Source organism: Lutra lutra, chromosome X (genome assembly GCF_902655055.1).
Source record: "Lutra lutra chromosome X, mLutLut1.2, whole genome shotgun sequence".
Classification (NCBI taxonomy): domain Eukaryota; kingdom Metazoa; phylum Chordata; class Mammalia; order Carnivora; family Mustelidae; genus Lutra; species Lutra lutra.
Window position 1 is genome coordinate 49,651,631 of NC_062296.1, and position 25,196 is coordinate 49,676,826.

The window sequence follows — 25,196 nt, forward strand, 5'->3', positions numbered from 1 at the left end:
ATTCTGTACCTTGAAAGAATGAAGACATGTATCTAACCCATTTTAGAGGGTTGAAGAGATGATGACCCACCTGAGTTTTGAAGGCAAGGTAAGACTTAGCTAAGTGAAATAGTATAGGAAAAGGGATTCCAGGCAGAGGGACGGAAATGAGAGAGCCTGACCCATTCAGGGATCTGCAAATAATTAAGTGTGACAGGAGCAAAGAGTGGTGAGGGGAGAGTCAGGGGCTAGACCAGGAAGAGTATTGTAGGTTGTGTTATGCCAAGGTATTTGGACTTCATTCTGAAGCTATAGGAAACCACTGAAAGACTTTAAGTAGAGTAGTCATGGTCAAGTTTTCACTTTAGAAAATTTAATGTTGTGGTCATGTGAAAGCTGCACTGGTAGAGGAGACAAAACTGGAAGCATGAGGACCAGTTAGGTAGCTACTAGAATAATTCAGGTAAAAAAAAATTCAGAAATACACAATGATACACAAATGATAGTGAAGATAGGGAGATGGGAGTAGATTTTTAAAAATTATTTTAAAAACATTTTTTAAGCGTTTAAAAATTTTTATTATTGAAGTATAGGAGATGGAGGAAGATTTGAGAGATGTCCAGTACCAAGTCAAGAAGCTCCAAAAGACTACATGTGGGGACTAACGGAGACAGAGGGAAAGGGTATATTCTCTTCTCTAGACTTGAGAACCATTCACTGAACAAGGAATTTGGGAGGACAAGATTTGAGATTTGTAGGGGATGGGGAAGACAATAAAATCACTTTTGTAGGGACGCCTGGGTGGCTCAGTCAGTGAAGCATCTGCCTTTGGCTCGAGTCATGATTCCAGGGTCCTGGGATCGAGTCCCGCGTCAGGCTCCTTGCTCCGTGGTGAGTTTGCTTCTCCCTCTGCCTGCCTCTCTCTCTGACAAATAAATAAATAAAATCTTTTTTAAAAATCACTTTTGTATATGTTGAATTTGAGAGCCTGTAGGATATCAAAATAGAGATGTATACTAGATACTTGGATATATGAGTTTAAAATTGATGAAAGTTAGAATTTTTCAGTTCATAGCTGTTAGTTGAAGCCAGAGAAATTGATACAGTCATTTGATGAGAATTTGGATAGTGAGACCAGACGAGGATTGAGGATAAGACCTAGAAGAACACAGACATTTAAGTGGGAGGTGAGGCAGAGGAAATGGAAAGATAAAAGAAGGATTGGCCAGTAAAGTAGGGGAAAGGCTAGGGAAGCACTGTATCCTTCACTGCCCAGTCTTTCAGGATAGTGCTTCTCAGTATCTTATGTCCTACCAATCATCATAAAAGAACCTGGGTATAGGGGTGCCTGGGTGGCTCAGTTGGTAAAGCATCCGCCTTCAGCTCAGGTCCTAATCTCAGGGTCCTGAGAGCAAGTCCCACATCGGGCTCTCTGCTCAGTGGGAAGTCTGCTTCTCCCTCTCCCTCTGTGCTCTCCCTCCCTCTCTGTCTCCCTTCCCTGCCCCAAATTAAAAAAAAAAAAAAAAGAACCTGGGTCTGTAAGAAGCAGAGACCTCTTTTTGAAAGCCAAGTATATGTTTACAGCATTCTGTTACATTTCACTTTTAGGTTAAGGATATTTATTCATTTCTTTTACTTTTCAAATTGTGAAATATACATAGAGAATGTTCATACAGTGTTTATTTACAGTTTAACAAACAATTACAAAATGAATGCCTGTAGAGCCACTACTCAGAGCCTGAATAAAATATTATTAGCACTCCAGAAGTTCACTGTATGCGCTCCCTTCCCCCAATGAGGTAACTTACCATAAGATTTTAAAAAAAAACACAAATTTTATTTATATTTGTTCTAGTTTTATTGAGGTAGAATTGATATAGAGCACTGTGTAAGTTTAAGGTGTGCAGTACAATGATTTGACTTACCTATATTGTGAAATTATTCTACAACTAATGAATCGTTGAACACTACATCAAAAACTAATGATGTATTATATGTTGGCTAATTGAACATAATAAAAAAAGTTATTCCCACACTAACTTTAGTTAACGTCCATCTTCTATAAGTACAAAAAAAGAAAAAGAAAAATATGGGTTATTTTCCCCTTGTGGTGAGAACTCTTAGGGTTTACTCTCTTAACAACTTTCAAATATACCATGTAACAGTGTTAGCCTTAGTCATCATGTTGTACATGACTTCCCTCCTACTTATTTATCTTATAACTGGACGTTAATACTTTTTGACCACCCCCTCCAGCTCTCTCAACTGTAGTAACCACAAATCTGCTCTTTCTTTCTATGAGTTTATTTTTTGTTTTGTTTTGTTAGATTGCATATGTAAGTAAGATCATATAGTATTTGTCTTTCTCAGACTGACTTAACTTCACTTAACATAATACCCTCAAGGTCCATCCATGTTGTTACAAAAGGCAGGATTTCCTTGTTTTTCTATGGCTGAATAATATTCCTGTGTGTGTGCGTGTGTGTATGTGCATGTGCGTGTGTGTGTAGCACATTTTCTTTATCCATTGTTTCCATGTCTTGGCTAATGTAAATAATGCTGCTGTGAACAGGAGGTTACAGATACCTCTTTGACATAATGAAAAACTTTGTATTTTGAAATAAGTAAGACTTACAGAAAAGTCATTTATTTATTTATTTATTTATTTTTTAAAGCCAGTGTTTTGTTTTGTTTTTTAAAGATTTTATTTATTTTATTTGACAGATAGAGATCACAAGTAGGCAGAGAGGCAGGCAGAGAGAGAGGGAAGAGGAAGCAGGCTCCCTGCCGAGCAGAGAGCCCGATGCGGGGCTCGATCCCAGGACCCTGGGATCATGACCTGAGCCGAAGGCAGAGGCTTTAACCCACTGAGCCATCCAGGCGCCCCAAGAAAAGTTATTTTAAAAATACTGTGTATAGGGGCGCCTGGGTGGCTCAGTGGGTTAAGCCGCTGCCTTCGGCTCAGGTCATGATCCCAGGTCCTGGGTTCGAGCCCCACATCGGGCTTTCTGCTCAGCAGGGAGCCTGCTTCCTCCTCTCTCTCTGCCTGCCTCTCTGCTTACTTGTGATTTCTCTCTGTCAAATAAATAAATAAAATCTTTAAAAAAAAAAGTGTGTATAATACCTCATATGTGGAACACCTGGGTGGCTCAGTCAGTTAAGCATCTGCCTTCGGTTTAGGTCATGATCCCAGGGTCCTGGGATGGAGTCCCATTTCCAACTCCTTGCTCAGCAGAGAGCCTGCTTCTCCCTCTGCCTGCTGCTCCCCCTGCATGTGCTCTCGCTCTCTGACAAATAGAATAATTAAAAAATAATAATACCTGGGCACCTGGGTGGCTCAGTCAGTTAAGCCCCTACCTTTGGCTCAGGTCATGATCCCAGGGTCCTGGGATCGAGCCCCGCATTGGGCTCTCTACTCAATGGGGAGCCTGCTTCTCCCTCTGCCTCTGCCTGCCGCTCCCCCTGCTTGTGTTCCTCACTTTCTCTCCCTCAAATAAATAAATAAAACCTTTAAAAAAATAATAATAATGCCTTATATGTGTCACCAAGATTCCTCACGTGTAAATATTTAAGCACATTTGCTTTATCATTTATTCCCCCCTCCCTCTTCTTCCTCCTCTCTTCTCTCTTTTTCTCCAGTTATTTCTAATTCACACAAATTGCAAACATAATGCCTCTCTACCCCTAAATATTTCAGAGCATTTATCCTAAAAAAAAGACATTTCCTTATATAACTATAGCATGATGATCAAAATCAGGAAATTAATATCAACACAATGCTACTATCTAACCTACAGATTTTATTCAAATTTTACCCATTGTCCCACTAATGTCCTTTATAGCAAAAGAAAAAAAAAAGTCTAGCCCAGGATCTAAACCAGGATAACAAGTTGCATTGAGTTGTCATGTCTCTTTGAGTTTATTTTTTCAAAATTAAGGTAAAATTCAGGACACCTAGATGGCTCCGTTGTAAAAGCATGTAACTCTTGTTCTGGGGTCATGAGTTCGAGCCCCACATTGGGTGTAGGGATTACTAAAAAACAAACAAACTTTAAAAAATTTAAACAAAAAAAAAACAAATTCAGGTAAAAGTCACATAACTCTGTTTTAAAGGGAACAACCAGTTAGCATTTAGTATATTTATAATGCTATACAACTTCTACCTCTATCAAATTCCAAAACATTGTCATTACCCTAAAATAAAATTCCATATACATTAAGCAGTGTCTCCCCATCTGCCTCTCTCTTTCCCCGCTCACCTTCAACACCCAGCTTCTGGTAACCACCAGTCTGTTTTCTGTCTCTGTGGATTTATCTATTTTGGACTTTCACACAGATGGAATCATATAATGCATGACCTTTTGTGTCTGGCTTCTTTCACTGAGCATGATGTTCTCAGGATTTGTCTACACTGTAGCCCATGTCAGTACTTCATTTCTTTGTATGGTTGAATAATAATCCATTGTTTGGATACACCCCATTTTGTTTATCCATTTATTCATTGATGGACATTTGGATTATTTCTGCCTTTTAGTGCCTGTGAATAGTGCTGCTATGAACATATCTGTTAAGGGTTTTGTTTGAGCACCTGTTTGCATTTCCTTTAGGTATATACCCAGGAGGGAAATTGCTGGGTCATGTGGTCATTTTATGTTTACCTCTTGGAGGAACCATCAAATTGAGTTTCTTTTAGTCTGGAGCAGTTTCTCAGTCTTTCTGTGTTATTCATGACATTGGTATTGTTTTTTAGTACTGACCAGTTATTTTGTAGAATTCCCCTCAGTTTGGATTTATCTGATATTTCCACATTGTGAGACTCAAGCTATGCATTTTGGACAGGAATACCATAGAAGTAATTTGTGGTCTTCTTAGTGTATAATATCAGGAGGCACATGATACCTGTTTGTGCCATTCCTGGTGATGTTAGCTTTGATCAGATGGTTAAAGTCTACCAGGTTGCTCCACTGTAAAGTTCTATTCTTCCCTTTGCAATAAACAAGTAATTTATATGGACGCCTGGGTGGCTCAGTCAGTTAAGCTTCTGCCTTCAGCTCAGGTCATGATCCCAAGGTCCTGGGATGGAGCCCTGCATCGGGCTCCTTGCTCAGCAGGGGGCCTGCTTCTCCCTCTGCCTGCTGCTTCCCTGCTTGTGTTCTCGCTCTCTCTGTCAAATAAATAAATAAATAAAATCTTTATTAAAAAAAACAAGTAATTTATAGAGGGCTATTTTGAAAATATCTTGTTTTTCATCAAGCTTTCACTCACTAGTTTTAACATTCATTGATGGTCTTTGCCTAGAATAAACTATTATTGTGGGAGGTGGGAAATATTGATAATTTTTGATATATTGAACTGGGGGTTAGGTGTCTGCCTTTAGCTCAGGTCATGATCCCAGGGACCTGGGATTGAACCCTACATCAGTCTCCCTGCTCAGCGGGAAGCCTGCTTCTCCCTCTCCCTCTGCTCCTCCCCCTGCTTGTACTCTCTCTCTCTCAAATAAATAAATAAAATATTTTTTAAAAACCCAGACAATAGTATTGAAGTTCTTGAGAAGATACCCTTAATCAGCACCAAACTACATGCTAGTCTAAGGAACAAATAGGAACTTTGAGAGAAAAAAACATAGCAGTATAGAGTGAAGCAGATACATGATTTAATCTTCTAAATTTACCAGCATGAATGTCACGCCACTCTTGTATAGAATCTATTTTCAAATTACTCATTAACGTTTTTGCACAGTAAGTTTTTAATAATATATCATACCTACTATACATACCATGATCACATAGATGGACATAAGGGAGCATGGGCTCTTGGTAATTTTTATTTTTAAATTTTATTAATTTATTTTAGAGAGAAAAAGCATGAGATGGGGGAGGGTCAGAGGGAGAAGCAAACTCCCCACTGAGCAAAGAGCCAGATGTGGGACTTGATCCTGGACTCTGGGATCTGAGCTGAAGGCAGACGCTTAACCTACTGAGCCACCCAGGCATCCAGGCCTTTGGTGATTTTTATTAAAATTCCAAATCAGGGGCGCCTGGGTGGCTCAGTGGGTTAAGCCTCTGCCTTCGGCTCAGGTCATGATCTCAGGGTCCTGGGATCGAGCCCCGCATCGGGCTCTCTGCTCAGCAGGGAGCCTGCTTCCTCCTCTCTCTCTGCCTACTTGTGATCTCTTTCTCTCTCTCTCTCTCTCTCTCTCTCTGTCAAATAAATAAAATCTTAAAAAAAAATAAATAAAACTCCAAATCACACTGCACAGAGTGCCGGTTGCAAAGGAGATTCAGAGAGACAAGAAGATGGTAGTGTCAAAGAAGCTAAGGGAGGTAAAATTTTAAGGTAGGAAAGTGAATAATATCAAATGCTGCAGAGGTCAATGAGCTATTCACCCTTACCAGAATATGCCCATGAGATTTGGCTTTTAAGAGATAGCTGGTGACCTTATTGGGCACTTTTTTTGGAGCACTATGGTTCAGAAGCCAGTTTATAATGGGTTAAGTAGTAAGGTAAAGTACAGAGGTAAAGAAAGTGATTAAAAGCTTTGACTACATTAAAAGGAAAACCTTTTAAATAACGGGGATGCCTGGGTGGTTCAGTCAGTTAAGCATCTGCTTTTGGCTCAGTTCATGATCCTGGGGTCCTGGGATCAAGCCCCGAGTGGGGCTTCCTGCTCAGCAGGGAAGTCTGCTTCTCCCTCTCCCTCTGCCTGCGCAGCTTCCCCTGCTTGTGCTCCCTTGTGCACTCTTTCTCTCTCAAGTACATAAATTCCTTGGGGGGAAAAACCTTTTAAAATAACAGAAAATGCCAAAACACCATAAACAAAGTAAAAAGGCCAAACTTACCGAAAAATTCTTCCTGTTTTCAGAGACGTTTGGATTTCGAAGTCATAGACAAGGGATTGAGGACCTGTACAACCTCTCTGGAAAGCAACATGACACTGTATAGTAAAGTTGAAGATGTCCTCACTTTTCAACCATGTGATTCCAGTCTGAGTGCAAAAGGACACGCATGAGAATGTTCATTACAATATTGCTCATAGTGGTGAAAAACTAGAAGCACAAATGTTCATTAGTAAGTGAATGGGTAAATAGTGGTATAGTCATATGAAGGAATTCTTTATGAAAGTTCATTTAAAATGAATGAACTACAATTATACACATAAATGAGAAAATCACATTAGTAAGAAGCAAAAAAAGCAAACTGTGACATGTGCTTGTGATATGCCATATATTCATATGATACCACCGACATAGAGCTAAACCACTCCAAAACTAGTTACTTAAAACAACATTCATTGTATCTGCTCAAAAATTTTGGAGACAGTTTGGACTAAACTCAACTGGGCATTTCTTCTGTTGGTCTTCCTGGGCTCACTCATGCTATGGCATTCAGGTTGGTGGGGGGGCAGATGACTTAAGATGACCTCACTCACGCCTCGAAGTTGGCAGGCTTCTAGCCAGGGTGCCTAGATTTTCTTCCATGTGGCCTCTCTAGAAAGTTTGTACCTCTTCATATGATGGCTAACTTCAACGTACGAACAATTTTCAAGCTTCTGTGTATCCCATTTGTAGTTATCCCATTGGCCAAAGTAAATCCCATAGCCAAATCCAGAGTCAGTGTGGGATGAGACTACCCAAGGGTGTGGATTCAGGGAGGCAGGATTCATTGGTGGTTATTGGTCCCACATCTCCCATGACTACATATTTTTTAGGGATATATACATATATAGTATCAATAACAAAACGTGTGGAAATAAGAAATACCAAAGCCTGAATAGTGGTTACCTCTGGAGAGGTAAGGAGAGAAATAGGGAAGTGATAGCTACACATGATACTTAAACTATAACAGTAATGTTTCACTTCTTTAAAAAATAGGAAAGAAATTATTTTAGACAGAGCAGGGGCTCGAGGGGATGGTTAGGGAGAGGGAGAGAGAGACTCTCAAGCAGACTCCCCCATGACTCTGAAATCATGACCTGAGCCAAAATAAGAGACACTTAACCGACGAAGCTACCCAGGCGCCCCATTATATTATTATTTTTGTTGTTTGCTTAAAATATTTCCCAACTTACAAGAAGTGACTGTGAGGTGCAGAAGTGCAAACTAATCTTTGAAGACGTTTGGCAAAGGGAAGGGGCAATAGGGAAAGTACACAGTAGCTACACAAGAAAACGTGGTTGGCAGAATACTTTTTTTTAAGATGGGCAAAGTCTTGAGAGCATTAATAGGTTGAAGAGAAGGTGATAGTAGATTAGGCTGCTGAAAGAGAAAGTTAATTCAAGAAGTATTCTTGGGGTGCCTTGCTGGCTCAGTCGGAAGAACATGCGACTTGATCTCAAGGTTGTGAGTCTGAGTCTCATGTTGGGTGTAGAGATTACTTAAATAAGTAAACTTTAAAAAAAGAAGTACTCTTGACTTGTATCAAAAAGACAAAAGATAGCAAGCATCGAGAGGATGTGAAGAAAAGGGAAGTCTTATATACTGTTGCTGGGAATATAAGCTATTATGGAAAACAGTATGAGGATTCTTCAAAAAATTAAAAATAGAACTATGATATGATCCAGCAATCCCACTCCTGGGTCTATAGCCAAAGGAAATGAAATTAGGATATGTGCACTTCCATGTTCATTGTAGCATTATTCATAGTAGCTAAGAAATAATCTAAGTATCCGTCAACAGATCTGATGGATAAAGGAGATGTGGTATACAATGAAATGTTCAGCATGAGAAAGAAGGAAACCCTGCCATTTGTAATATTATGCTAAGTATAAGCCAGCTGGAGAAAGGCAAATATTATATGATCTCACTTATATATAGAATCATAAAAAGAAAATTGAACTTCTAGAAACAGAGAGTGGAATGGTGATTACCAGGGCCTAAGAGGTGGGAGAGATGGGGAGATGTTCCTCAAAGCATACAAGCATTCAGTTACAAAATGAATAAGTTCTGGGGATCTAACATATAGTATCACAACTATGGTTAATAATACTGTATTGTATACTTGAAATTTGTTAAGAGAGTAGATCTTAAGCCTTTTCAGCCTTTTTGGTGTCAAAAAAGAAAAGGTAGCTATAGGAAGTGATAGATGCATTAAATAACCTCATTGTACTAATCATTTCACAAAGTATGCATGCATCAAATCGTCATGTTGTACACTTTAAATATATACAATTTTATTTGTCATGCTTCAATAAAGCTGGATTTAAAAAAGAAAAATTTAAGGGCACCTGGCTAGCTCCGGCAGAAGGGCATGTGACTCTTGATCTTGAGGTGGTAACTTTGAGCCCCGTGTTGGGTGTAGGGATTACGAAAAATAAATAAATAAACTTTTTAAAAAAGAATATTTTAGTTAGAATTCACCTTAAAATAAAAAATTTAAATTGCTGGGGCACCTGGGTGGCTCAGCGGGTTAAGCCGCTGCCTTCGGCTCGGGTCATGATCTCGGGGTCCTGGGATCGAGCCCCGCATCGGGCTCTCTGCTCGGCGGAGAGCCTGCTTCCTCCTCTCTCTCTGCCTGCCTCTCTGCCTGCTTGTGATCTCTCTCTGTCAAATTAAAAAAAAAAAAATTTAAGTTGCTCACACATTTCAAATTGACTACAAGGATGACATTTTACCAGAACCAATTTACTAATAATATATAAAACATCAAATATGCCACTAAGTAATATATAGAATTGTTGAATCACTATATTATACACCTGAAACTAATACAACACTATGTTAATTGTACTGGAATTAAAAAGTAAAAATTTAAAAAACCATATATGGAAAGCCACCTTTTTAACACAAAAGACTTCATATGTCTATTAAATATTTTTATTTTTTTATTTTATTATTTTTTAAAGATTTTATGTATTTATTTGACAGACAGAGATCACAAGTAGGCAGAGAGGCAGGCAGAGAGAGAGGAGGAAGCAGGCTCCCTGCTGAGCAGAGAGCCCAATGCGGGGCTTGATCCCAGGACCCTGGGATCATGACCTGAGCCAAAGGCAGAGGCTTTAACCCACTGAGCCACCCAGGCGCCCCTGTTAAATATTTTTAAAAAGATTTTTTCATTTATTTGTCAGAGAGAGACAGAGCCCACAGGCAGGGGGAAGGCAGGCAGAGGGAGAAGTATGCTTCCTGCTGAGAAAGGAACCCCATGCAGGACTCAATCCCAGGACTCTGGGATCATGACCTGAGCCAAAGGCAGACGCTTAGCCTACTTGAGCCACTCAGGCGCCCCTTATGTAGTATCTCTTAAAATTTCTTCTCTTTCATTTCTGATTTTATTTAAGTCCTCTTTCCTTTTTTTCTGAGTTGGTGTAGCTAAAGTCTGTTGGTTTTCTTCATCTTTTGAAAAAACCAGCTCTTAATTTTATTTATTGTTTCTACTGTTTTCTGGTCTTTCATTTATTTCTGCTCTTGGTTATTTTCTTTCTTCTGATACGTTTGGGCTTATTCTTTTTCCCCCTAGGTCCTTGAGGTGTAAAGTTAGGTGGTTTATTTGAGATCCCTCTTTGTTCTTAATGTAGGCATTTTTTTTTTAAGATTTTATTTATTTATTTGACAGAGACACAGAACGAGAGGGAACACAAAGAGGGGAAGTGGGAAAGGAGGAAGCAGGCTACCCACTGAACAGGGAGCTTGATGTGGGCCTCGATCCCAGGAGTCTGGGATCATGACCTGAGCTGAAGGCAGCCGCTTATCAGCTGAGCCCACCCAGGTGCCTATAGGCATTTGTTCCTATAAACATCTCTCCTAGAAGTCCTTTTGTAGTATTCCATAGGTTTTGATACATTGTGCTTCCATTTTTTTTCCAAGATATTTCTTGATCACTTTTTCTTTTTCCTTTGAGCCATTGGTTGTTCCACAGTGTGTTGTTTGATTTTCACATATTTGTGCATTTTCCAGCTTTCCTCCTTTTACTGGTTTCTTGTTTCATACCATTGTGATCAGAAAAGATACCTGGTATGATTTCAGTTTTCTTAAATTAGCTGAGACTTGCTTTGTGACCTATCATATGATTTGTCCTAGAGAATGTTCCGTGTGCACTTGAAAAGAATGTGTATTCTGCTACTTTTGGATGGAATGTTCTTTATGTGTCTCTTAGGTCCACTTGGTCTAAAGTAGCTATAAGGCCAGCATTTCTTCATTGATTTTCTGTCTTTATGATCTGTCCATTGTTGATGATGGGATATTGAAGTCTCCTACTACTATTTTTGTCTATTTCTCTCTTTAGATCTCTTAGTATTGGTTTAATATATTTAGGTGCTTTAATGTTTGGTGCATATACATTTATGATTATTTTATCTTGCTGATATATTTACCACCTTATCAAAATAACACAACCATATTTGTCTCTTGTTACTGTTTTTGGCTTTAAGTCCATTTTCTTTCTTTCTATTTTTTTTTATAGAGGAAGAGAACCAGGGGAGCAGAGGTGGGGGGGGGGGTGGAGAGAATCCCAAGCAGGCTCCACGCCCAGCACAGAGTCTGACATGGGGCTCTGTCTTACGACCCTGAGATCATGACCCAAGCTGAAATTAACAATCAGACACTGAACTGACTCAACCACCCAGGCACCACTTTAAGACTGTTTTCTGATATAAATATAGTTTCCCTTGCTCTCTTTTAGTTTCTCTTTGCATTGTTTATCTTTTTCTATCCCTTCACTATGAGCCCATGTGTGTCCTTCAAGCTGAAGTGAGTGTCTTTTAGGTAGCTATAGTTGGGTCTTGTTTTTTCTAATCCATCTAGCCACTCTATGTCTTTTGATTGGATATTCAATCCACTTACATTTAGAGTAATTAGTAATAGGTAAGGACTTACTAATGCCACCTTATTGTTTTCTAGTTCCCTTTTTCCTTTTTTTTCCCCAAAAGATTTTATTTATTTGATGGAGAGAGAAAGCACAAGCAGGGGGAGTGGGAGAGGGAGAAGCAGGCTCCCTGCTAAGCAGGGAGCCTGGTGTGGGACTCAATCCCCAGACCCTGGGATCATGACCTGAGCCAAAGGCAGACACTTGACCATCTGAGCCACCCAGGCACCATCCTTTCTTCTTCTCTTTCTGCCATCCTTTGTGAATTGATTTTCCATAGTAATATGCTTTGATCCCCTTCTCTTTATCTTTTGTGAATGTACTATAAGTTTTGCTTCATGGTTACCATGGAACTTACATAAAACATCTATCTATCTATCTATCTATCTATAGTGTATATATATATATACACATATACACACACATACAAAATATACTATATACACATACATATACACATACATACATACACACATATATATACACACACATACATACAGTGTATTTTATGCTGATAACAATTTACCACAAACAAAAACTTTGCATACAAAACCTTTGTCCTTTTACCTCCCTCCTTTTGTGTTTATGATGTCACCATTTACATATTTTTATCCATTAACAAATTGTTGAAACTAAGGGTGCTTTTTTAAAAAGATTTTATTTATTTATTTGATAGAGAGAGAGATCACAAGTAGGCAGAGAGGCAGGCAGAGAGGGAGGAGGAAGCAGGCTCCCTGCTGAGCAGAGAGCCCGATGCAGGGCTTGATCCCAGGACCCTGGGATCATGACCTGAGCTGAAGGCAGAGGCTTAACCCACTGAGCCACCCAGGTGCCCCTAAGGGTGCTTTTTAATACTTTTTGTCCCTTAACCTTTATACTACAGTTAAGTACTTAACACATTACCATATTATAGTATTAGAGTATTCTGAATCTGTCTGTATGCTTACTTTTACTGTGTTGTATTTTTTATGTTTTTGTATTACTAATTAGCATCCTTTTGTTTCAGCTTGAAGAACTCCTTTCAGCATTTTAAAATAATTGTTTAAAAGATTTTATTTATTTATTTGAGAGAGAGATAGCAAGAGAGAGCATGAGTGGGGGTGGAGCAGGGAGAAGGAGAAGCAGATTCCTCACTGAACAGGGAACCCAATGCAGGGCTGATTCCCAGGACCCCAGGATGATGACCTGAGCTGAAGGTAGATGCTTAACTGACTGAACCACCCAGGCACCTCCAGCATTATTTTTTTTATTTTTGTTTTTGTTTAAAGGTTTAATTATTTTCTTGACAAAGAGACAGCAAGAGAGGGAACACATGCAAGGGGAGCGGGAGAGGGAGAAGCAGGCTTCCCGCTGAGCAAGGAGCCTGATGTGTGGCTTGATCTGAGGACCCTGGGATCATGACCCAAGCTGAAGGCAGGTGCTTAACTGACTGAGCCACCCAGGTGCCCCTCAGCAATTTTTTTTAAAACAAGTTTTCTATGTTCATTTTTTTAAACTTTTTTTTTAAAGATTTGTATTTATTTATTTGACAGAGAGATTGAGAGAGCCAGAGAGCACAGCAGGGGGAATGGCAGAGGGAGAGAGAGAAGCAGGCTGCTGCTGAGCAGGGAGCCCGACATGGGGCTTGATCCCAGGACTCTGGGATCATGACCTGAGCCGAAGGCAGACGCTTAACCAACTGAGCCACCTAGGTGCCCTGTTTTCAGCATTTTTTGTAAGGCACATTTAGTAGTGATGATTTCCCTCAAATTTTATTTATTAGAGAAAATCTTTATCTTGCCTTCATTTCTAAAGGATAACTTAGCTCATTAAGTAGTCTTAGTGTGCAGTCTTTTTCTTTCAGCACTTTGAAAATATCCTATTCTCTTTGGCCCGTAAGGGCTCTATAAGAAACCCACTGATAGCCTTATGGGGTTTCCTTTGTATGAGAAGTTGTGTTTTTTTTTTTTCCTCCTCTTGCTGCTTTTAAAATTCTCTCTTTTTCTTGATTTTAGACAGTTTTATTATTATGTTTCTTGGAAAAGTTCATTTTGAATTGAAATATTGGTCTGACCAATTAAACTCCATGACCTTAAATGTCCAAAACTCTTCCCAGGTTTGGGTAGTTCTCAGCCATTATTTCTTTAGGTTTTTTTTTTTTTTTTAAAGATTTTATTTATTTATTTGACAGAGAGATCACAAGCAGGCAGAGAGGCAGGCAGAGAGAGAGGAGGAAGCAGGCTCCCTGCTGAGCAGAGAGCCCGATGTGGGGTTCGATCCCAGGACTCTGAGATCATGACCTGAGCCGAAGGCAGCGGCTTAACCCACTGAGCCACCCAGGCGCCCCAATTTCTTTAAGTTTTCTACCCCTTTCTCCCTCTCTTTTCCTCCTGGGACTCCAGTGAAGCATACATTACTTCTCTTGATTGTGTTCCGTAACTCCTGTAGGCTTTCTTTATTCATTTTGAGACTTTTTTCTTTTTCGCTCCTCTGACTGGGTACTTTGACTTGGTCTGTCTTCTGTCTCATTGATTCTTTCTTCTCTTTGTTCAGGTCTGCTACTGAAGCTCTCTATCAAGTCCTTCAGTTATTCTTTAGCTCCAAAATTTCTGGGTGTTGTTGTTGTTGTTGTTGCTGTTGTTGTTTTTTGTTTGCTTTGTTTTGTTTTTTACTTTTAAAAAATTTATTTAGGGCACCTGGGTGGCTCAGTCAGGTAAGCATCTGACTCTTGATTTTGGCTCAGTTCATGATCTCAGGTTCCTGGGATCAAGCCCATGTCAGGTTCTACACTCGGTGGGGAGTGTGCTTAAGGATTCTCTCCCTCTCCTTCTGCCCCTCTTCGTGCTTGCATCTCTCTCTCTCTAAAACAAATAAATGAATATTTTTAAAGTTTATTTATTTTTTGATAATCTCTACACCCAACATGGAAGTCAAACTCACAACACTGAGATCCAGAGTCACATGCTCTACTGAGTGAGCCAGCCAGGCACCCCCAAAATTTCTAGATTTTTAAATACTTTATTTATTTTTGTTGAATTTCTCATTTTGTTCTTATAATGTTTTCTGATATTGCTTTTTTTAAAAAGATTTTATTTATTTGAGAGAGAGAGAGAGAGAGAACATGCGAGTCTGGGAAGGGGCAAAGGCAGAGAATCTTAGGCAGACTCGGTGCTGAGCACAGAGCCCAATCCAGGCCTAACCCTGTAACCCTGAGATCATGACCTGAGCCGAAATCAAGAGTCAGAAGCCAACTGACTGTACCATCCAGGCGCCCCTGTTTTCTGATATTGTTAAATTATTTCCCTGTGTTGCCTTGTAATGCTCTGAGCATCTTGAGAACAATTCCTGGAATTCTTTGTTGGATAATTCCTGTATCTGCATTTCTGTGGGGCCAGTCACTGGAGATTTACTGTATTCCTTTGGTGAGATCATGCTTTCCTGTTTTCTTTGTGATCCCTGTAGCCTTGTGTAGGTACCTGCACATTTAAAGAATCAGTCACCCCCTTATAGACATTATGGACTGTCTTTGGTAAGGGAATCCTTTTACATGGGGATGGGTGCTCACTAGAGTGTACTGTGGCTCCAGATCTAATGGTGGAGTGCACCAAGTGCACGGACATATGTTGGCCCTGGATCCAGGGGGAGTGTGATGTCTCGTTGGCTCAGGCCACTGGGTTCCACAGCATGGATCATTCTGTGATTCTTGATGGTCACTGTTCAGGGTCCACAGTGGCTGCCAGAGGTATCAGGGTCCTTAGCAGCATCTCTGTTACCCTGGCTGGGGACCAGGACATGTGTCAGTACTGGTGGTGGTTGGAGCCAGTGGTTGGGTACATTTAGTTCTGAAAGTCAGCTGCAGGTAACTTTGTAGTGCAAGGGACTGGGTGCAGACTCACATGTAGTGGTGGAGACCGGGCACACAACCAAGGCTGGGGCCAATTATGGGCTCCCTGGCAGTTGCAGGGGCCCTGGCTTTCTCATGGCTACACAGTGTTTTCCAGGCATGTGCACTACTGTGGAGGCCAGCGATAGTTGTCGGGCCGGCAGTGTGCAAGTGCACAGCTGGAGGGGCTAGACCCAAGTGTGCACATGGCAGTGGGGGTCAGCTGTGGGGGGTCGTGGCTGGTGTCTTGTACTTAGATAGCTGCAGAGGCCTGTGCTGATTGCCAGTGTTGTTCCCAGGCTTTGGTGGAAAGGGAGAGTAGGGAAGGACTTAGGTAGCTCGGGTCAGTGAGTATGAAGACCCATGGGACCAAAGATGGTGAAATTTGTAGGCAGTCCATAGCAGCTGTGTTGGCTGTTAGTTTCTCCGGTGGTGAATCTCCTGTGGTTTTCTGCAAAGCAGGTCATTGTGAACCATGATTATTTCCACTGCGTGACCACTTAGGTAACCCCTGCTTTTCTTCCTTGCTCCTAGTCATCTCTTTATGTCTCAGCTTTGCTGGTCTGGGCCCAAGAGGTGGGGCAAACTCATCACTCCTCCACTCTTCCTTACTTGGTAAGGGGGACTCTCTCTAGCCAGGAAGTTCTTTCTTGGTGTTGAGCAATGCTAGCTTGAGGAATGGGATGATACAGGCAAAATGAAGCAGTCTTTTTTCCTTTCTTGTATGATTATTTTCAAGTTTTTGTTTCACTGTGTTGCTAAAGTTGGAATGGATTCCAGAGCTCTCCTAGAGCTTTTTCTGTTGATGGATAGCCCTTTAATTGTTGATCTTTGCTGGGGGACAGAGGCCAGGATCTCCTGTATTGCCATTTTGGTGACATCCCTGATAAGTGTTATTGCTTGGGGTTTTTTTCTATGAGAGCAGTTGTCATGTTTATTTTAAATTTTTTAGAAAATAGAGGTAAACAAACAAAAAAGAAATGTAAACTGGTAACCCAACTCCCCAGAGATAATCAATATTAATATTTTAGTGTATGTTCTTCTAGTCTTTTCTTCTATGTGCAATGGCTGTGCATCTAGCCAAGCCCTATCACCATTTCTACAAGACTTTCTTTTGTCAGGTTCCAAATGGTCCCACTCAGGTTTCTGTATTACTTATTTGACAAGCCACACAGTGCACTGATTGGAGTACTGTTATTTCCTCTGGGAATCACCAGGGAGTCTCACATTTTCATTTTCTATACATTCTAGATTTAAAAGCATATCACTAACCATCTGTTTCAGAGATTCTAATTTTTTTTTTTCTTGCTACTGCACATGAATATCTTATAATTCTCACTGGGAATTGATTAGCAAATAGATATTGTCAGGTGAAATGATTAGGGCTATAATGAGTATGTTGGAAGCTAAAAGCTTGGAAAAAGAATTAATCATTGAAATTTTAATAACACTTGTCACCTAAGAGATAAGATTAGCCATCTGTAGAAGTGGTTTACAAGTATGTTGCTAACACAAACATGGGAAACAATCAGATTAATCAAGGTACAACTTTAGAAGTGGGAGATAACTAAAGCAAGCATTTTTGTAAACACTTTTATAGGATTTCAAGATTACCACAGTATTTTCTGCATGCCTTTTAGTTTTTCACAACAAAATATGTAGAGGGGCGCCTGGGTGGCTCAGTTGTTAAGCATCTGCCTTCGGCTCAGGTCATGATCTCAGGGTCTGGGGATCAAGCCCTGCATCAGGCTCTGTGCTCAATGGGGAGTCTGCTTCTCTCCCCCACCCCTCTCCCAGTTCGTGCTCTTTCTTTATCTCTCTCTCTCTCTCTCTAATAAATAAAGTCAGGGGGAAAAAAACATGTAGAAATATTTCCTTGTGTATATATATGACTTGTCTTATTTTTTTAATTGCCATGAGATGTACATAGCTGAATTTACCATTTTAACTATTTCTCAGTGTACAGTTCAGTGGCATTAATTACATCCACACTGTGGTACAACCATTACCTCTATCCATCTCCAGAACTTTTTGTCATCCCAAACTAATACTCTGTACTCATTAAACAGTAATTCCCCTTTCCTCCTTCAGCCCCTGGAAACCTTTTCTACTTTTTGTCTCTATGAATTTGATAACTCTAGGTATCTCATATAAGTGGAATCATACAATATCTGTCCTCATGTCTTCACATCTCATCCACATTGTAGCATATATCAGAATTCACTTACTCTTAAGGCTAGCTGATATTCCATTGTATGTATATGCTACATTTTGTTTATCCATTCATCTGTTGATGGGCATTGGAATGGTTTCCACATTTTGACTGTTGAGAAGAGGACTGCTGTGAACATAAATGTAAAAATATGTGTTCAAGTTCCTGTTTTCAGTTCTTTTGGGTATATACGTGGAAGTGGAATTGCTGGATCAATGTTTAATTTTTTTAAGATTTTATTTATTTATTTGCAGACAGAGATCACAAGTAGGCAGAGAGGCAGACAGAGAGAGGTGGGGGGGAAGCAGGCTCCCTGCTGAGCAGAGAGCCTGATGAAGGGCTCAATCCCAGGACCCTGGGATCATGACCTGAGCCAAAGGCAGAGGCTTTAACCCACTGAGCCACCCAGATGCCCCCAATGTTTAATTTTTTATTGTACTGCCATACTGTACCATTTTGTATTCCTACTAGCAATGCTTAAGTGTTCCAATGTCTCCACATCCTCAGTAACACCAGTTATTATCTTTTGCTTTTTTCAAACAGTAGCCATCCTAATATCCTAATGGGTGTGAAGTGGTATCTCATTGTGGTTCTGATTTGCATTTCCCTAATGATTAGCGTTATTCAGCTTGTTTTCACATGCTGGTTGGCCATTTGTGTATCTCTCCTTGGAGAAATGGCTGTTCAATGCCTTTTTAAAAAATAGGTTATTTTTATTGTTGATCTTCTTTGCTTTTGAAGGATAAATTTGCTAGATACAGAATTCTAAGTTGGCGATTTTTTTGTTCTTTCAACACTTAAAATGTTTCAGTGCTCTCTCTTCTTGCCTGTGTGGAATCTGAAAAGTCTGATGGAATTCTTATTCTTATTCCTCTATCCATAAGGTGTTTTTAACCCTGACTTCTTTAAATCTTTTGTCTTTGTCTTTGATTTTCTGTAATTTGAATATGATTTTCCTGGGTGTAGGTTTTTTTTGGTATTTATCCTGATTGGTGTTTTCTGAGCTTCCTAGATCTGTGGTTTGTTATCTATCATTAATTTTGGAAAATTCTTGGCCATTACTAGTTCAACTATTTCCTCTGTTTCTTTGTCATCTCTTTCCTGTATTCCTATTATGAATATAGTACAACAACAACAACAAAGAATATATACAACTTTTGTAATTGTCCCACAATTATTAGATATTATATCTCTTTTTCATTCTTTTTTCTCTTTGTATTCCAGTTTTAGGGATTTCTATTTACATATCTTTGCACTTACCTATTCTTTCTTCTTATGTGTCCAGCCTACTGATGAGCCCATAAAAGGCATTCTTTATTTCTTTTTTTTTTAATAGATATGTTTATTTATTTGGGACAGGAGGGGCAGAAGGAGAGAGAGAATGAGAACCTCAAGTAGACTCCCTGCTGGGCGTGGAGCCCATTGTGGGCCTCAGATATCACAACCCTGAGATCATGACCTAAGCTGAAATCAAAAGTCAGACACTTAACCAACTGAGCCACCCAGGTGCCCCATGAACATTCTTCATTTCTGTTGCAGTGTTTTGATTTCTAGCATTTCCTTTTGATTTTGTCTTAGAGTTTCCATGTCCCTGCTTACATTACCGCTATGGTATTGTATGTTGTCCAATTTTTCTAATAGAGGCCTTAGCATATAGTTATTTTTTTTTAAAGATTTTATTTATTTATTTGACAGAAATCACAAGTAAGCAGAGAGGCAGGCAGAGAGAGGAGGAAGCAGGCTCCCTGCTGAGCAGAAAGCCCGACGCGGAGCTCGAACCCAGGACCCGGGATCATGACCTGAGCCGAAGGCAGCGGCCTAACCCACTGAGCCACCCAGGCGCCCCAGCATATAGTTATTTTAAATTACTCTTCCAGTAATTCCACTATCTCAGCTGTATCTTCGTCTGGTTCTGATGTTTTTTCTGTTGTTACTTTTGTTTTTGCCATTTAGTATGCCTCCTAATCTCTGGTTGGAAGCTGGATATGATGTTCTGGGTAAAAGGAACTCAGGCAAATTAGCATTTAGTGTGAGAATTTATTTTTATCTGGCTAGGGATTAGGCTGGGTTTACTGTTTACTTTAGCTGTGTCAGAGGTGAAACTGCCACTGGTGCCCTTGTTTTTGCTACCCCTGTTGTCTTTGGATTTCCCTAGAAAATTCTTTTTAAATAAGGTCTGAGATATATAGTTCTTTCTGTTGTCATCTTGTTATTATACAGGAATCTTATTAATGTGGTGTCATGGTGTTGGAGGAGGATTCTCTATTCCTGTGGTTAGTTCTCAGTCTTTTAGTGAACCTGTATTCCTGAGCTGTGACCTTTAACAAGTGCTTTCCATTCTACCACATCTCCCAACTTAGGTGAGATAGGAAAACTAGAAGGGGCTGGAGATGGGTATTTCCATTCCTCCAGATTGGCTAGGCTCTGGTCAAATAGATTATCTTTAGTGTAGGGTTTTTTTTTGTTTGTTTGTTTGTTTAAGGAGAACAGAATATTCTGGGCATATTTCAAAATGGTTCCCCTCCACCACCATCATAATTTTGAGGTACTTTTTCTCTAGTCTTCACACTGAGAACTTAGTAGGGCTCATGTAGGTAAAACTCATGAAAGTGTTGGGGCCTCCCTAAGATTGGGCCCTCCCTCTGGATTTTTTTTTAACTCTTATGCTTCTCCACACAGACTTTTTAGCAGTTGGTCAATTACAGACCAAATTTCCTATTCTAATACTAGCTCCAGGGGTGGGCTTCTATTCTCAAAAGCCATGATTCTCTTGTATTCACCTGTCTCTCTACTTTGGGAGGCAGTCATTTGCCCTGTGACCTCAATTCTCTGATGAACCTAAGAATAGTTGTTGATTTTCAGTTTCTTCAGCATTTTTTTGTGTGTATGAAGATAAGACTGATGACCTTCTGAGCTCTTTATATTTTGGACCTGATGTTTTTCAAAATAAGTTTGTTCATGTTTTTTCCTTGTGTTCATTTTTTTACTGTAGAGAAGATTAGGATGGCATCTAAGATTCTTTCCAATGCTAAGATTTTTTACGTGATAAAAGATTTCAATCAGTAGTTAGTCCTACAGGGTTACACTTTTGCTAAATGCATTCCTGTATCTCAACTGGTAAGATCTACTACACTTTTATTTTCCAAGCTGTGTTGTAATGAAGCTTATATCTCATTTATAGTTAGTTTATTCCTAATGCTTTCCTGCAACCTCTTACAGGTCTGATTTCTTCTTTTTTTTTATGGTTGCAAAATACACATACCATGAAATTTACCCATTTTAACTGTCTTAAAATGTGCAACTCAATGGTATTAAGTATATTCATGACGTTGTGCAACCATCACCTCTATCTTTGTCATCACTCCGAATGGAAAATCCGTACCCATCAGGCAGTTATCCCCCCACCATTTCCCCCTCCCCTCAGCCCTTCGTAACCCCTAATCTGCTTTCTATCTCTGGATTGACCTATTCTAGATAATTCATATAAATGGAATCATACAATACGTGATCTTTTGTCTCTGACTTCTTTCACTTAGATGTTTTCTCTTTTTCCCTCCAGCTTTATAGAGGTGTGATTGGCAAACGTATATACTTAATGTGTACAATGTGATGTTTTGATGTATGTATACATGATATTATATACATTGTGAAATGATTACCTTGATGTTTTTAAGGCTCATCCACACTGTGTGGCCTGTATTGGTACTTCATTACTTTTTATGACTGAATGATGCTCCTTCATATGGTTACTCCACAATTTGTTTACCCATTCACTCATTGATGGGCATTTGGGTTGTTTCCACGCTTTGGCTATTGTAAATAGTACTGCTATAAAATATATGTTTAAGGATTTGTTTGAACAAATGTTTGTAATTCTTTTGAGTATATATCTAGGAATGGAATTGCTTGGTCATGTAGTAATTCTGTTTAATTTGTTGAGGAATTGCCAAACTATCTTCCACTGTTCCCCACAGAAGCTGTACCATTTTGCATTTCTACCAGCAATATGTGAGGATTTGAATTTCTCCATTATCCTCACTAACACTTGTCATTATCTGTTATTTTAGTCATAGCCATACTTGTGGTTGTGATTGGCATTTCCCTAATGATTGGTGATGGTTAACATCTTTTCACGATTGGTGATGGTTAACATCTTTTCACGTGGTTGTTGGCCATTTGGATATCTTCTTTGGAGAAATGTCTTTTGAAATCTTTGCCCTTTAGCTTTGCACAGTGGCAGTATCGTAGCCAATGAGGTTTATCCGAGGCACGATTATTGCTAATTGAAATCTTTGCCCTTTTATTTTTTTTTTAAGATTTTATTTTTTTTAAAGATTTTATTTATTTGACAGAGAGAGATCACAAGTAGGCAGAGAGGCAAGCAGAGAGAGAGAGAGAGAGGGAGGAGGAAGCAGGCTCCCTGCCTAGCAGAGAGCCTGATACGGGGCTCGATCCCAGGACCCTGAAATCATGACCTGAGCTGAAGGCAGAGGCTTAACTCACTGAGCCACCCAGGCAGCCCAAGATTTTATTTATTTATTTGACAGAGAGAGAGATCACAAGTAGGCAAAGAGGCAGGCAGAGAAAGAGAGGAGGAAGAAGAAGCAGGCTCCCTGCCGAGCAGAGAGCCCGATGTGGGACTCGATCCCAGGACCCCGGGATCATGACCTGAGCTGAAGGCAGAGGCTTTAACCCAGTGAGCCACCCAGGCGCCCCGAAATCTTTGCCCTTTTAAAAATTGGTTTATATTTTATTATGAAGTTATAGGAGTTCTTTATATGTTGTATATATGCCCACAACCGTATATCAGATATATGATTTGCAAATTTTTTCTTCTATTCAAAGGGTTGTGTTTTTTTTTTTTGTTTTTGGGGTTTTTTTAAGATTTTATTTATTTATTTGACAGAGATCACAAGTAGGCAGAGAGGCAGGCAGAGAGAGAGAGAGGAGGAAGCAGGCTCCCTGCAGAGCAGAGAGCCCGATGTGGGGCTCCATCCTAGGACCCTGGGATCATGACCTGAGCCGAAGGCAGAGGCTTAACCCAGTGAGCCACCCAGGCACCCCCAGAGGGTTGTGTTTTCAATATCTTGATATCTTTTTTAAAATAACAACTTTATTGATACATAAATCACATACTATACAACTTACCCATTTAAGGTATACAATTGATTTTTTAAAAGATTTATTTATTTGAGAGAGAGAGTGAGCAAGAGAGAGAGAGCTCATGAGAAGGGGCAGAGGGAGAGGGAGAAGCACACTCCCCCACTGAGCAGGGAGCCAGACACAGGGCTTGATTCCAAGCCCTTGGAATCATGACCTGACTTGAAGGCAGATGCTTAACTGACTGAGCCACCCAGGCACCCTGTACAATTAATTGGTTTCTAGTATATTCACAGTTCCACAACTATCACCACAATTATTTTTTGAATATTTTTATTATTCCAAAAGTAACCCCTATACCCATTTGCAATGACTCCTCACTGTTCTTTTTTTCTGAAGATTTTACTTGATGTGTTTGTTGTTGACCTTGAGAGCTGCTGAGCTATGTAGTCAGCCTTGAGAGCTTATGGTAAAGTTTCCTGCTCTGTAATATAGAGAATATAGCTTTCCTGGTATAAATGGCTTTAGAGTATTTAGAAATTATCCTCCTGAAATATTACTTTATAAAAATAACTACCTTGAATTATATTTCTTAAGAGATCCATACCCTCATGAATGCCATCAGAGACCAAATACCTACACCCTAGAGTCATTTTCAGAGAGCCCATTCATTTCAAGTGGATTGTTTTATAGAAGGATTATACTAATTGATTTCTTGTGCTTCTTCCAACCCTGAAATCCCTTCGAGAAAGTAGCAAAAGGAAATGAGGTAGGAAACTCCTTATTTCTAAATTTAGTATTCACTGTTCCTAAGTTGGAGTTACCCACATCTCAGCTTAAAGGGAGATCAGAAAGGAGTCAGTAGGCTGCTTTAGACTGAGCCTTAAAGAGGCCATTAGCCTTGTGGCATTTCTAAGACCAGGGTCTGATCTCTTATTTTGTAGGTCCAGAAACCTAGTTTTGTCAGTTCATCCAAAGATGATCAGGTTAAGAACTAACTTGAATTCTGTGGCCAACAGATCAGAGACACCACTGTATTGGGCACCTGGGTGGCTCAGTGGGTTAAAAGCCTCTGCCTTCAGCTTGGGTCATGATCTCAGGGTCCTGGGATCGAGCCCCGCATCAGGCTCTCTGCTCAGCAGGGAGCCTGCTTCCTCCTCTCTCTGCCTGCCTCTCTGCCTACTTGTGATCTCTGTCTGTCAAACAAATTTAAAAAAAAAAGAAATACCACTGTATTAATTTTTTTCTTAAATGTATATAGCATTTTTTAAAAGATTACTTATATTTAGAGGAGAGCCTGAGCAAGCATGGGAGGAGGGACATAAGGAGAGAGTCTTAAGCCGACACCGCACAGAGCAGAGTCCAACGTGGGGTTTGATCTCATGACGCTGAGATCATGACCTGAGCCAAAACCGAGAGTTGGATGCTTTTTTTTTTATTTTTTAATTTTTTAAGATTGTTTATTTGAGAAATAAATTGTTTATTTGAGAGAGAGAGCACCAGCGCGGGGAGGGGGTACCTGAGTGTCAGTTAAACGTCCAACTCTTGACCCACCCAGGTGTCCCTGCACTACATTTTCTTTATCCATTCATTCACTGACGAGATACTTGACTTGCTTCCACCTTCTGGCTATGGTGGATAATGCTGCTTTGAAGATGAGTGTACAAATGTCTGTTCAAGCCCCTGCTTTCAGTTTGTTTGGGTACCTACCCAGGAGTAGAATTGCTATTTTGTATTTTTAATTGTATTTTACATTTTGTTTTTCAACTCCCTTTTTTTCTTTAAATGTGTTACTTTTAATTAGAAAAAAAGTTACTTAAAAAGGAAAGATTAGGGGCGCCTGGGTGGCTCAGTGGGTTAAGCCGCTGCCTTCGTCTCAGGTCATGATCTCAGGGTCCTGGGATCGAGTCCCGCATCGGGCTCTCTGCTCAGCAGGGAGCCTGCTTCCCTCTCTCTCTCTCTGCCTGCCTCTCTGTCTACTTGTGATCTCTCTCTGTCAAATGAATAAATAAAATCTTTAAAAAAAAAAAGGAAAGATTAAAATGCTGTATACATTTAGAGCATGTGACTCTTGATCTTGGGGTCCTGAGTTTGAATCCCATGTTAGGGGGTAGAGATTACTTTTAAAAAATGTTAGAAATGGGATGCCTGGAAGGCTCCGACCATTAAGCGTCTGCCTTCAGCTCAGGTCATGATCCCAGGGTCCTGGGATCAAGCCTCACATCAGGCTCCCTGCTCACCCTGCTT

The 25,196-nt window shown here is 40.0% G+C and overlaps 1 long non-coding RNA gene and 1 pseudogene across 1 annotated transcript in view; both read left to right on the forward strand.

The window, feature by feature from the left end:
• Window positions 1-25,196, forward strand: part of LOC125092300 (uncharacterized) — a 111,715-nt gene that overhangs the window by 53,507 nt on the left and 33,012 nt on the right. The gene's annotated exons all lie outside the window — the stretch shown is intronic.
• Window positions 22,072-22,184, forward strand: LOC125092579 (uncharacterized; annotated as a pseudogene).